We start from the raw sequence: 9,476 nt of genomic DNA, 5'->3' as shown, positions 1-9,476 counted from the left end.
AAAACTTGAACAAATAAAAATCACATTCAGGAATTGAAATCAACAAACTGCACTGTAATAGCTTATTATTTCAAAACAAATAAAACATCGCAGGAAAATCAGCTCATTTGCACAGGGATAAATAGACTAATTTATATTAGTCGTTTGACTTTTATGCTGAGCCGTGTTATCTAAGCGGCCATGGAAGGGAGTTCATTTTTCGTAAATACGGATCCGCTCAAACGTCAGATTAGTGAACTCGTGCATACGGTAAATGAAATTTGAACAAATTTTTCAAAGAACATAGCAAAATATGGACCAAACAGGCCTGTGCCATCCATCATAAGAGAAAAAAAAGAACATAGCAATAAACGATTCACCGTACACACGTTTAAAATTCATATAACAGAAATGTGTGAGGGTTATGCAAAATTGGTCAAATTTCATGGCAATCTTCGAGTGTGCAACCCTAATAGAAATAGTAGTTTACGCAACAAGGTGCAGAATGAAGATTTTTACAGCACGAGTCGTACATTTATCCAACGAGGCTTGCCGAGTTGGATAATTACGACAAGTGCTGTAAAATCGAGTTCTGCACCGAGTTGCGTACAACGTTTTTTGCACCTTCATAAATTACCACTTGAGGATAGTTTTTAACTAAACTTTTACATCAAACTGCACACTGATGTTCATAGCCATGATTAAGGAAGTCTGATCATAGCAGGTTATACTGTGCAGTTTTTACAATTTTTCAAACCTGCGTCCAGAAAGCATCAATAATTTGATCAAAACTGAAAACAGTGCTGTAATGGTTCATTACGCAACGCAAATCAGTGCTGTAATGAACTATTACAGCACTGTTAATTTGGTGTGGGAAAGTAGGCCTTTTCCTGTCAGATTTGCGTGAGGTAAAATGGCCTATTACGATGAGAAGTTGCAAAAAATATGATACAACGTGCTTAACAATGTTGTAATGTTGATCATACAGGGAATGATACAATCATTCACCCTATCAGCAGTGCATAATACATTTTTATTCAAACAAATTTTAAATCAGCTCGTGCGTGTGTATTTTGCATAGTTTTGACATGGCAATCTCGTACCTGAAATTTAAGGGAACGTTCACAAATTACGTCCAACGTTTGGGGGGAAGAAGAGGCAAGAATGACAGCAGCGGCGTCATGGTCGCGATTTTTTCCGCAGTCTTAGTTCGCAGGTTCCTCGGTACCCGTTACGCAATTTATTTTTAGTCCTTTACTGTCAGATGTGTGTAGCATGCTAAACATAATTTACACAAAAGGTAATTTACACGGAAAAAAATACACGATAATGAATATTATTGGGTACCGGACTGGACACAGAAAATTTAATGGTTTACTTTGGTACATCGAGGTCTTGAAATAAGTCTATGGTGACAGTGTAGCATGACAGAAGAGGAAGGGAAGTCTAGAAATCCCGAAAAACGATGGATGTAATATATGAATATTCCCTTAACAGTAATGTTATTGTAAGAACAGTTTTGAAATCAATATGAATATTACCAATCGCTAAAACAATTTAACGCCAGCTTATTCTTCTTCTTCTTCTTATTGGCGTGACGTCCTCACTCAAATAAAGCCTGCTTCTCAGCTTATAGTGTTCTCTCTGAGCACTTCCATAGTTATTAACTGTGGGCTTCGTCTGTCAATGACCATTTTAAATCTGTATATTTATCATGTGGCAGGCACGAACATACTCTATGGCCAAGGATATCAAGGAAATTCCCTTTAGGAAATGTTCCTGGACCAACCGGGAACCGAACCCATTACCCTTAGCATGGTCATACTGATTACCCACGTTAATCAGCTATAGGCTATAGGGGCCATGAATCGGCTTATTGGTTACTTTATTAATGCAAATTTTACAGCAGCTAATTATCGTTACCTATTTATGATATTTATTTCAACAGGTATGATCGAGGTTAAGCAACGACAAACGGCCAAGTTTTTGAAAGAAAAAATCTTGGAACTTCTTCAATCTTACGGAGTCACCATTAAGCAGCTGCTGGCGGTAACTTGTGATAATGGTGCCAATATGATGGCGGCAGTTAAACAACTGCAAAAACAATATGTAGTGGAACATCCGTCGCTCGAGTCATATGATGACGTAGCTGAAGATGTTGATGAGGCTGGGGAAAGATTAATCGAAGACCTCATGGAAGAGCTACAAAAGTCAGTTAGCCTTGTGAGGTGCGCCGTCCACACAATGCAGTTGGCGGTAACTGACGTTGTGAAGGCCACGGATGCTAACATCAAGGAGATTACAACAATCGCAAAAAGCACTAGAAAAATAGCATACAAGGCGATGTTTGATTATAACAAAGTGTCGGTCCCACCCTTGTACTCAAGAACTCGATGGAATGGAGTTTACAAGATGTTGAACTACTTCAAGCAACACGAAGAATTCTACAAAGACATCGGAAGGCAATATCCAGAGCTGGGTAAGTCTTAAATAAAATAAACATCATGGAGAGTATGGCTATACAGTCGGAATACGTTATACACTATGTGAGGCATGTTTCTAGTGGCACGTTCCTTAATGGAACGTTCCCTAGTGACGCCATAACGCAAGCTAACAGTGTACTTTTCAAAATTCAACAGGATTTGTTGAAAGACAATTTTGTTGTTCCAATTTGTTGAAAGACAACAGAAAATTACGATGGCACCGTGTATAACACATTCTAACTGTATGTTTACACATTTCCTATTTTAAATAAAATATAGGGATGACGACAAATACTAGTTTTAAACTAGAATATTCACTCGGGCCAACGTACGTCGCCCAGTTTATGCGAGCCAAAAAGTTCAAAGTTTTACGTCTTTTTGTCTTTTTAACTGAAATTAAAAAATAAACTAGTAATCCAAATGGCAATAACTAAATTATTTGCGGTATCTCTTCATATTATTTGCAGATCTTACAAACCATTGGAATTACATCAACGAGTATGTTTCGGCTTTTGAACCAGTTTTTGTATGCACAAACAAAATGCAGGCAAAACATGTTTCGCTGAGCGATTTTTATGTTCACTGGTTAAACGCTGTTATGCAGGTTGGTTTGCTCCAGGACAATAGCATAGCGAAAACTTTGGTAACGGCCCTAACCCAACGACTGGAACCCCTTAAAAGCAATATGGCGTTCAAAGCATCGTTACTGGTAGATCCTCGGTTCAACTATTTAAACGCAAAGACGCTCTTGCCGGAGGAGAAAGAACAAACGCGGGTAAGATTGTTGAATACATCAATAAAATTAGTTTTAATATAATCTCAACTTCATACATTTCGCTACAGTCCTATATGCTTGCTACATGGGAGAGAATAAAACAACTCGACCCAGAGATTTCGAATGAAGGACAAGGAGCCGCTCAGCAGCCGAGACAAACCAACCAATTTGACGCATTCCTCACCAACTTGTTCGGAGGGCTTCCACCTACCAAGGATCAACAAACAAAATCATTAAATCAACAACTGAATGCTCTGGACCTGGAGGCACACCAGAGCTTTTCTTTTGACGTATTCGAGTATTGGAAAAACCGTCAAAAGACACATCCTGAGCTTTCAAAGTTAGCGTTGGTATTCCAGTCTGTGCCATCCAACCAAATTAACGTTGAACGATGCTTCAGTGGAATGGCGCTTACACTCACGGAACGAAGGACCAACATAACCGATGAAGCATTGGAAAATATTCTGTTGATCAAACTGAACAGCGATCTGATTGATGAGATCGTTCCAGAAAATAGTTTTGAATGAGAAAGAAACTATTGAAGTTCGTTGATTGTTCTGTTACGTTGCTACATTTGAGCCGAGTCTGTTATTTTTTCTCAAATCGGAACACTCCGCAGAATTCTGCAGAATTCTGCTTTTTTAAACGTGGATTGTTTTAATTCATTTTCATTTAATTTTGTTTTTTAAGCCCAAACCATAAATCATTTAGTATGGATTTTGATTTTTTTAACTCATTTATATTTACTATCCGTGTTATGTTTTTTTTTATTATTTCGAGTCTGAATTTCATATCATCTTGAAACAGCATGTTTCAAACTGTAAATAATTCCTTTTAACTTTTATTTTATGTCGAAACTTTTATTGATGCTTTTGTTGAATGTAAATAAATGTTGTTCTTGTTAAATTGATTTCAATTCCTTCTTATTATACATTATAAAAAGTTCATTGAAGCTCCTCACTTTTTTAATATCATTGATTGTTACTTTTCCTTCGAAATTTATGTATTAGAGGTTTTCTTAGTGTTCTCTATTTCTATAGTTCTGGTCTTGTTTTGTATTGATTCGCAATTGATACGTGTAATGCTCTTTATTTCTGAGTCAAATATTGGAACAGTTTTTCTAAGCTATCTTAAGTCAAGGCAATTATCCAAGTGCAAAACTCATTCCCAGATAATTGCATTGCGATGCAAATACGAATAGTCTAATGTTACTAAATATAAATTTGCTCTTTAGAAAAGTTGGGCGCGATATTCCTGTTTCCCCTTTTATCTGGACTCCGAACACCACAAACTTATCAACTTGAATTAAGCGTGTTCTAAATCATCGAATTTTGGCCATCTTCTTGATTCCTTTCTTCTTGTTACTTGTTTGCATAATGCATTGTACTGAATGTGTCAGTCGTCAGTCCTGTCATTATGTCTGTGTATTATCATTCACGATCCAGTGCACGAGTTCATTAGGTTGAGGTACGAGCGGCGCCGTGTTTACAGAAAATGAACTCGTTTCTGTGCCCACCTAGATAACAAGGCACCGCTGAAAAGTCAAACGAGTTAACACGTGCATTGTTCCATTTCAATTGCATTATTTTTGCTTCGTTCGAACGGAGAAACTTATTACGCTTTGTTATTCAAAAAGATTAATGCACAGCTTGGATAAATAAGTAAATACGTTGAGTACAAAATCATATTTGGCGAGTATCGGACACTTTATAGTTTAAGATAGGAGCAGTTGATCTGGATTTGGAACGTAAAAAGAACCGCATGCAAAATCAAGCAATTCGAATATCGGAGATTCCATCCCACATTGGCTTACAGGTACAGTAACGGATGTAGGGTTGATGCTAGTAGTGGACCTATGGGAAAAAACAAAATAGTGCTCATATCAACTAATTCCAGGAAATCTCCACCGGCAGAACTTATATTACATTCCCACACAGCAGTTCCTGGCAATTTAATGAATGTAAACATCCAAATAGGTTCCTAATAAGCAAATCAAAAAGGGTCCACTATAGGCAATGTCGGCAGCGAGGCGGATATCATGAAAATTAAATGATAGGGTCCCCTACAGACAACGCGAAATGTGTAAGTAATCCTATTATAGGTATATGATCAGTGATTGGATATATGTAGTAGGGTATTCGTTCCGTGATTCGTTCCTTTCTTAAGCATGTGGCTTTCATTTTCATCTTACGAAAAAAGGATTGAAGCGCTGTTTGTTTTGTTTCTTATTTTTGTATTTTTTGTTAGACGTGAGCACCCATGAATACAAAAAGAACGGAATCAATCAATGCCGTAATTGCTTGTTTTCGAATAGGATGAATATGGGAGCGTGAGATTGCTGATGGCACACATAAGCTTATAAAATATCTATACCCAATCATGACAATAGGCAATTCGAAGGTAATTGTAAATGCGTAGTTTACTGGAATATTCCATTGGTGTTATGTTTTATGTGCTTAATATGAAGAAGGGTCATTAAACTTGTTATTAAATTGTGACAATTCATTTAGGATAACTTTGCTAAAAAGCTACAAGAGTAAACCTCGGTTCCTAAGGGGTCCACTACTAGCATCAGACCCTATATATGTAAGCAATACTAATAAGATTTTCAACAAATGTTTAGTGCTCTAATAAGAAATGAAATGCATAACCAAAGTACATCCGTAACCCTAGCTTTTATGCAGAATTTAAAAAATGAAACAAATACCTACATGGGAAAGCAACTGCTTTGCAACTTTTGCATAAAGGGGTGAATCGGGTTTTGTACCATTTTGGCAGGTGTATCTATTTTGGGCACTTGCCGCTGTAACTAAGTCAATTTCAAACGGATTGATTTGAAATTTTGTATAGAGTTAGGCACGTACAGTATCTTTTCTTTTCCTACCAAACTAAAATATACACAAGTTTAAAATTGGCTAGTAAAAAACATGACGCTGAGAACAACATTGTCGAAAATATCAATACTTTTCGCTATGGAAATTTCCTTGACTTCCTTGGACATAAAGTACCTTCGTGCCTGAGAGGGGACGTTACGCTAAGAAGGATCTTCAATGAACTTCTAAAACCTGGTATGTTATTCAAAAGTATTGAGAGAATCACCCTTTGTTTACCCATTGAACAAATAAGTATTAGAAGGATGTTTGGGTATTTGTTGTGGGTGGTATCGTGGAAAACATTCCGACCAATCAAAAACCTGTCCGTAACCCATAGTTTGACAAACACTGACAATTATACATTTTGAACAGATCTATATACAGTTATTGCCCGTGTAGCTGCCGGCGTAGAATGGCACTACGGACCCACCTGTTCGGAGGGTAAAAGACGCCCAAATAGGGAACCATAATAAAAGGTATCAGGCGACCAGTGCTGAATGAATGGTTGAGGAGTACGGAGTTGAGGGTATGGAGCCCGTAGCGTGGGTAGATCACCTTTTCGTGTTGCGTTACGGATAATGATCTATCAAACCAAATCCTAGACCTAATCGTTTCAATCTTGTGGAACAGCATATTTCGTAATAAAAGGAAAATAAGTTGGTCCTTATTACATTTCACACCTTGTTAAAAGTGATAGGTCTCAGTTCTGGCTTGAACGAGATGGGTCTTGAAACAAGTAAATATGGATTAGTATTCCTAATCTTTTATTCGGAGCGTGTTAAAAGCGGAACCTATTAATCAGAATCCTTCCTTGCGATTAAGTTAAACATGGCTATTGTAACAAAACCGAATACTTTATAACTTCTCAATAGTGATAAAGTAATACTTTATCTTCTCTGTGGTAATACGTCATGCACTATAATACGAAGGACATGGGATATACCACAATAGTCTATTTTACGAAACGACAACAGTGTTGATATTGATATTAACACTCACGGGCTTGGGCACAACCTCCTGTCAAATTTTCATTCATGAAATGAGCGATCAGCTGATCCGAAACGTCTCGTAAAATGGCTCATAGATCAAATATTGGTCGTAGTGGTTTATGTCTCGAACAGTAACAAAAGAACGTTATATTTGATATATATGGTTGTTGTATGTATGTAGGGCCCATATAGCGGAGGCGGTAAACGCACGGGTATTCAGCATGACCATGCTGAGATTGACGAGTTCGATTCCCGGTCGGTTTAGGATCTTTTCGTAAAGGAAATTTCCTTGACTTCCTTGGGCATAGAGTATCTTCGTGCCTGCCACACGATATACGCATGCAAAATGGTCATTGTCAGAGGAAGCTCTCAGTTAATAACTTTGGAAGTGCTCATAGAACACTAAGCTGAGAAGCAGGCTATAGCAGGTATAGTCAACATGAATCATGCATAAATCAATACATGCTGGATGCTGATCACCATAAAGTGCGGTCTTGGTTGTGCATCAAAACGCTTGCCAATTACAATACCGTATCGATTTGATTGGTGCAGCTATGAGGAAAAAATGTCATGACTTTTTTTTTCTTTTTTCTCAACGCAGTCTCAAACATTTTTCTTTCTCTACTTTCCTTGCCAGCACAAACATAGGTCGAAGACATTAAAAGAGAGACGCGATAAAAATATTTTGTTTTTTTTTTACCCACCACTCACGGTAGTGTCGCTTTGAGCTTTCAAAATAAAAAGCTTTATTACCGTTACCGATTTGATCGTTCTGCCTTGTGTCTGTCACGCAGCAGATGGGGTGTGAAGTAGTAGACGACAGCCATGACGGAGCTTTTCAGTAACGTTTCTGCAGCGTAACTGTTATTATAAAATGTCAACAGTTCACATCCCTGTAAGAGTGCAGAAGGAAAGATACAAAGTAGGAGGAAAGGGACGGGCCAGGGATTGGAACCCAGGACCTTCTGTGTATAAATCAGAAGCAGTTGCCACTAGACCACCAAGCCCGTCTTTGAAAACCTCTGATTTACATGATTATAATTTTGTTGGGCAATTTGTTATACTTATTGTTGCCTACTAGTTATAGCACCAAATTCAGAAGCTTCTGAATTTGTTACGCTAAATCAATTGTCAGCTGAAACGCTAAATACTGCTCAAAAATATATTGTCCTTTTGTAGTCCTCTGTTTCAGATCGATTCCGAATCCCTACACTGAACCAAATTGGCGATCAAAAGTAGAGGCTATGTCGCGAAAAAAAGGAAGTTTAAAAGGGAAATACCAGTTCCCTATCAGTTGAATCGTCATTTTTTTTGGTAAATTTGCCGATAAAACGATTTTTTTACACGGTTCCCACAAAACAGATTATCTGAAACGACTCAATCACTAAAATACGAAACGGGATTTCACAAAACATTAAAATTTATTGTACATAACTCTTCACACTCGACTTCGAATTGTACGTTCATACCTATGTGTTTATAAAGCATTGTCCACTTAGACTAAGCCCACTCCTGGGCTCCAAACGAGCGCTATTAACTATCAACATTTTTTTCGGTAATTTTGACCAGGGAAATCATCATTTTTTTACAGGGATTAATTCAGGTATTTCACTAGCAATTCCTTGCAATTATTCAAAAGATTATTTTTAAAAAATGCTGCAGTTTGTTATGAAGTTTTTATCAAATTCTTCAATAAATCCTCCAGAAATTCTGTGGGAGATTTCTTCAGAAATTTATCGAAGGATTCTTTAAGAAAACCATCCATGAGCATCAACTAGAAGCATATTGAATGTCGCATATAAGAACGGTGCTCTTCGATGTCGATGAGCTTGTGTTCATGAGATTGCTTTGAGAAATCTCTCAGGAATTCTTCTAGGGGTTCAGATAACTCATAGTTTTGTTTAGAATTTTCTCCAAAGTTTTCCATAGTTTCCAAAGTTTTCCCTTTATAATATTTTTTCCGAAATTGCTTCATGAATTACTTAGAAGCTGCTCTAGAATTTCCTTCAAAATTTTCTAGAAAAACTCTTCAGATTTTTTTCAAAAAAATCATATAGAAAAGCTTTCATGGGTTTACTCATAAATTACTTAATAGATTTCTTCAGAAATCCATACGGGAACGCTTACAGGAAATTATCTACGGATTCATTCAGAAATGCTTCCAGTGATTCTTTCAAGAAATTCGAAATTGAACATTCATCCAGAATTTTTTTCAGCGGTTTCTTTAGAAAATCTACAGAGTTTTTCGAAAAAAAAATCCATAGTTTTCTTCAGAAACTCTTCCAAGGGTGTCTTTAAAAACTTACTTTGAGATTCCTTTAGAAATTCTTTTTGGGATGCGCCATAAATTTGAACCAAAATTTTTTTAGGAAAGACT

General features: G+C 37.1%; 1 pseudogene; it reads left to right on the top strand.

Annotated features, from left to right (window-relative positions):
• The first annotated feature begins 1,025 nt into the window (after positions 1-1,025).
• LOC134288323 (uncharacterized) lies at positions 1,026-7,812 on the top strand (annotated as a pseudogene).
• The last annotated feature ends 1,664 nt before the right edge of the window (positions 7,813-9,476 follow it).

Source organism: Aedes albopictus, chromosome 2 (genome assembly GCF_035046485.1).
Source record: "Aedes albopictus strain Foshan chromosome 2, AalbF5, whole genome shotgun sequence".
In the NCBI taxonomy this organism is placed as follows: Eukaryota; Metazoa; Arthropoda; class Insecta; order Diptera; family Culicidae; genus Aedes; species Aedes albopictus.
Note: the sequence above shows the minus strand (reverse complement) of the source record. Positions and strands in the feature narration are given on the sequence as shown.